Below are 6,000 nucleotides of genomic sequence, written 5' to 3'. Positions count from 1 at the left end.
TTACTTTAAATTCCAATTAGCACTTTCAACCTTACATATAACAAACCAAATAACACAATATCAAACAAAAAATTTTAAGGAATAATAACAAGTAAGGAATGATTACATACTTATTTGTTGTTGTATTTTGAAGTTGAATCAAATTATCAATTCATGCCTTAAAAAATTTCTCCTTGTGGAACTACCTACATGTCATTTACATGTTCAAAAAGTAATGGTCATGGTGAACAAAAAAACTACAAATTATTTCATATATTCCTTAAATACATAAAATTATCACAATCTACAAACAATTTCCCAAACATATCCCAAGCATCCACATAATTTACTAACAATTTCCATTTAATTTTTCACAAAAATATTTCCATAGGACGATCAAAATATAATTTTTTATTATCTACCCTTTGAAGTTTGACAAATATCTTAAGTTTGATTCATTTTAAAATATGACATTCTTATAAACAAAGGTTATTTGGGAATTATTTTTGGATAAAAGTTTCACAATAATATTTCCACGGAGCAACCTGAAAATGATTTCCTAAGTTAAAATAAATTTTCTATTAAAAATATACGATTTTAATTTTATTAAGTATTCCATATGGTAGTAGATTAAATTTTTTAATTAAAATAGGTTTAATCATTTCGAAGGTCCCTATTTGTGTATATTGGTGTCAATTAGGTCCCCGTATTTTGAAAGAGCTCAATTGGGTTCCTTTTTATATAAAATTGAATCGATAAAGCCTCTGTTGTTAAATTCTATGAACGCATTAAATGTGTTGCCTGGTGGCATGGTGAGATGACATTTCATAACCACGTGATACATAAAGAGGTCATCACGTGGCAGTCCCCTTTCTCCCAAATTAGGGTTCTGCAAATGATGCAGAGGAGCTTGCGTCGTGCCACACGCGAAGGAGAACGAAGGCATTGGAAATTCCTCAAGTGGTGGCGCATTGGATGCTGATGCTTCTTACGAGTTCGATTTGGGATTTTACGCAAGCAGAAAGAAGCATTGGTTGACGAAAGATGAAGGCGCTGCAGTTTCTGTGATTTTTGGGAATGATTTGCAGGTTTTGGATTGTTGGTGGTGGTAAAGACGCACAGTAACTATCAATACTGTGTAATGATGATTGAGATCCTAATTTATATGTTTCTAATAGATTGAAACAAATACCACTGTCTCTTGCTTTTCATGTTCAACACACGTCATTGTACTCTACTATTCATTGATGGCTAAATTTTGTTTTCTCTCTTGGCAAATCTAGGGATAACTTTGTTTTGGGTGTGTTTGATTTTTATTTTTTGAGAATTGATTTTAGTTCCTACACAAAATTGGTGCAGTATGAAATTGTTTTAGAAAATAGTTTTCAAAATTAGAAAGCGAGAAGGAAATCTTACAGAATTTTCTTGTTCTTACAAAAAGTGATTTGCTAAAAGGAAAAGCGTTTTTCAACGCCCGACCACCACAGAGAAGAGAACACCATTTCCCTTTCAAATCTCGATTATGCCTTCTTCTTCATTTTCTCTCTTTCTCCAACCACTTTGAAATCGCTAACCCCACAAAATCTTATCATTCTCCTGCAAAACCATGAAACTTAGGCAGCAGATGTATCAGTCCAGTGGTGAGAACGCAATGAACATCATCCTCATTAAGTGAAACCGGCTCCCAAAGAGAGCTCTCATAAGTTGGAGGATGAGCCATATTATTCTCAACATAAAAGTCAGCAGAATTACAATCAGAGTACCACGCAGAAGGAGAATCATAATCAGAGGCATTGACAAAATAAGCATTATTCACATAACCAGAATAGGTAGACATGGAAAAAGAAAAATACTAAAAATTATGAAACAAATAAAACACAACACATTTATACATGCAACACGCACACACAAAACAGAACATCACATCACAAGACAAGACAAAATACAACACACACTAACACAACAAAAGACCTAAAACTGAACCGTTGGTCCCCGGCAACGGCGCCATTTTGTTGAGAGGGTCGCACCTCACACAAAAATTGATTGCAAAATTAATGCAGTATAAACTAGGAAGTGACTCCTAGGTCGTCTCTCAAGGACCAAATGTGGTTCGAGTCTCGGATCAAACACGTAGTGGGGGGTTTTGAAAGTGTTTTTGTGATTTGAAATGAACTAAATTAAAATTGGAAATTAAATACAACCAAACATAATTGACAACATTAAAGTGAGTATTAAAATTAAATAAAGAAAAAATAAAAAAAATAAAAAAAATAAAAAAAAACAATTGCAAAGCATTAAATCACGTGTAGCAAGAATGAAAATTCAATGGACATTTTCATGAACCAATTGAATATGAAGTTTTAGCTTAACATTAAATGCATTTCATCACGAAAATCAATGAATTAAAAATACGTAAGCAATAAAGTGATTTAAATAAACATGCTACTTCTTCAATGCATATATAGAATATAATTTGTAGTTATTGAATTCAAACGTGAACGTGAAGAAGATGAGAATGAAATGAGCTAGCTGCTTCAACCTAAATCCACTTTAATATATAAGATATGAAAATAAAATTTGACTCAAGCGTGAAAAAGTAAAAACTATGAAAAACACCTCTTCCTTGCTCAAAATCACGGACAACACTCTGTTTCTTCATTCATTCTCGGACACCGTGCACACCAACTCTGGACCATCCATTTGTTCTCCGTGTGCTTCCAAAAAATCCTAGACTCTTCTCCTCTAAACGTAATAAGCCTTGCTCCATCCATTCTCCGTGACACGCTTGATGCTACGTGCTCCAGGTCTCCACTCTCAATCTCCGTGTGCACTTATTCCTATCTCTCCACAACCACCCGTTCATGCATCTAAAGAAAGAAAGTTTAAAGCATTATGCTGCTGGAATAAAAGAACGTGTGCTTTCGAACACTGCTCCACTTCAGCCGTAGTCCATCTCTCTGGTTGGCGGCTCCTCTCCGCAGCTGCCTCTCCCCCTTCTTTCAACTCCATAGGTTTTTAAACCATCATGTGCCCACTGGATGCAGCCACTTGGATCTCCCGTGTGTCCGCGTGAAGGCTGGATCGTGGATCAGATGAATGTTCGCGTGTGCATCTTCTATCCCTCTGCTGGACCTTTGTTTTGTTGGATGCCTTGCTGCCATGGGCCGTGGTTCCTCCTGGATGCAGCAATCTGCTGGGCCGTGCTGAAGCTGGAGCGTGAAGAATGGATGAGTTGCTTCTACTGGACCATGTGGATGTAACCCGTGTGCTGCTGGCTGGATGCAGCAAACCTAACGTGGCAGTGTGATGCTCTTGGACGTGTAGCCCTTTTCAATTGAAGTTGGACTTCCCTTTCGTCAACACCTGTTCATCTCTCCAAGCACACACCTCCCAGACTTGCTTATGGGCCCGCTCTGGACATAATGAAGCTCCCAAGCCTGCTGCTGGACTTTCAAAAGCTGTTGGACCGTGGAGCACCTCCTTCTTTCTAATGAATCAAGCATTTGGAGCTCTCCTCTTGTTGGACCAGGCCGTGACCATTCAAAGTGAATCAACTCTTTTGCTTTTTGAAGCTCCTTGTTGAGTGCCAAATGTTTTTCTGAACGTCACTCCCCTTTCCAATAATGAAGCACCCCTTTCTCATAAGCCCAAATATTAAAATCACCATAGTGCCCTCCTTATGTCCCAAAATATTATCCAACAATTTCCCTGCAATTAATAATGCAAATAATTAGTCTTAGATAATTCAAATTAACTAAAATAAGAATTTCTAATAGAATTAAGCTCAATTAAGAAAAATGGGAAAATACTGGATATTTAAGCACAATTCCCTGATTTATTTAAGTGCAATAAACTAAATACAATTCAAGAAATAACAACTCATCAAAATAGACCACACTTAGTCTTTTGCACTCCTGGGCAAAACCAAGACGAAAACCAGGGAACTACTCAAACATCAGGGAGGTGACATAGAAAACAAAGACTCACGAGAAAACAAACAGAATTACACAGTCCTCAAGAAACCTGGACCAAGAAGGGAAGTAGACAATATCCAACACAAAATCAAAGAAAGCGGATACTCATGAAATCATCCAAGCATTTCAAACACGGTAAAATGATCAATCAGCTCAAGAGGTGAATCAAAAGTAACAAAACCTCACAGATGCACTATCAGTGTTTCTCTCAAGTGTATAAGGTAAAGAATTTCAACTCAATGCACTCAAGAAAAGCAAGCAACAACAGACTTGGCAAGCCTCTAATATCAACACTCAAAACATATGCATGTTCAAATCAAAAGGTCTTTTATGGATGTAATGGGGCCAACGACATGGGAGGATAACATATGGATGAGAAGCTATAAACCAAAAGAAATAGAGGAGCAATGGGAAACAAGTGTAAACACAGTCAAATCACACCCAAACCTCTAATTCAATCCTCTTCTTGCCTCCAATATTCACAAACAAATTTTTTTTTTTCATTTTTTGTATATATTTTTGTTGTTTTCTCATCCTGTCTCTTTTTCTGTTCTCTCTATTTACAACACAACTGTAAGAGACAAGATACACAACATAGTTACAAACACAAAACAAGAAGAGGAACCAACTAGCCAATTCATCAGAATCTCCAAGGAGACCACACTTGTTCCCAAAACACTTCCAAAGCTCCAAAATTCCCTAAGGTTAAGGTAATCATTATTTTTCACTGAGGGCTAGTGTATGAGCTTCAAAACAAGGAAATGGGGGAAAGTATAGGCTCAAAATGGGTTATCAAAGAATTAAAACAAGGTAAGCTTATTTGGCTAGAGAGGCTCAAGAACAAAATTGCCTTTATAACTTCTAAACATGCATATCAATCAAGAACTATCAACAAGAGTCAAGCCAAGGCATATGCGCAAGCAATCAAGAGACATATCACACACAAGAAAGAACATAAAGTGGCTCAAATCTCACACAGGGTGATTCTGTCACAATCAATTCAACTCTCAAAAAACATCATAATCATCTTCCAAGCAAAGAAAAGCAAGGATTTCAAACAAATAAGTATCAATCAAGTGAAGGAAATGATAAGTCTACAACCCAAACAAAGTCCAGAAATGAAGAGAATCATGTAAAACTGTACACAAGACAAAACAAAAACTACCTAGAAAAGAAAAAAATTTAACACGGAAAACAAAAACTAACAAAGAAAAATCAGAATTTCCCCCAATAGACCACACTTAAACTACACAGTGTCCTCAATGTGTCATAAGCATAAGATCAGAAATCAAAACAGTCAACAGATCATGGACAAGTGCAATAAAAGTAGGGAAAGGGGGAGAAGAGAAAAGGAAAACTCCCTGGATCATGGTGGCAGTTGCCAATTTTGGACTTGTAGGGAGATGTCTTCCGTCTTAGGGTTCAGCCAGGAAGCTTTTAGGAAGAATTGCTTCATCCTCCAGATTTGATCTAGCAGGGAAATGTCTTCCATAGCTGGATCTAAGAAGTGATTGTTGATGAGCGGGTTTAGTTGGTGCCTATTGATGTTGAAACTGTTGTGTATGTAAGCACCTTTTTCTTCCACTGTGGGTGCATGTTGGTCAAATTCATGTGTACCTCATGCAACATGGTTAGTGCAATGTGGCTCCAAAGAAATGACATGCAGAGGTATAACACCCAATCCTAATTTATCAATCTGAACTTCAAATATACTCTCAGAACATAAATCACTTTAAAATTTAGAAACAATATCAACCACAGACTCAGATTCATGTTCAGTACATGGAGAATAAACATATGAATTTGATATCAAAAATTGGTTCTCATCATGTAGAGAGGGAGAATTAAAAACATGCTCATCAACAATATTATTATCAACATACCTATCAACAGCATAATCATCAACAACATAGTCAAAATTAGGTATGTTTACCTCCACTTCCTTGAAGATTGGTAGAGTGTGCAAAAATGAAGGTGGTCTACCTGGTTCAGAATTACTGCTTATACCTGTCTGGTCCTCAAAATCTTCATCAGTCTCCTCATGTGC

The sequence above is a fragment of the Vigna umbellata genome, chromosome 1, assembly GCF_029865625.1.
Source record: "Vigna umbellata cultivar VRB3 chromosome 1, Vumbellata_1.0, whole genome shotgun sequence".
Taxonomy (NCBI): domain Eukaryota; kingdom Viridiplantae; phylum Streptophyta; class Magnoliopsida; order Fabales; family Fabaceae; genus Vigna; species Vigna umbellata.
This window is presented reverse-complemented; position numbering follows the sequence as displayed.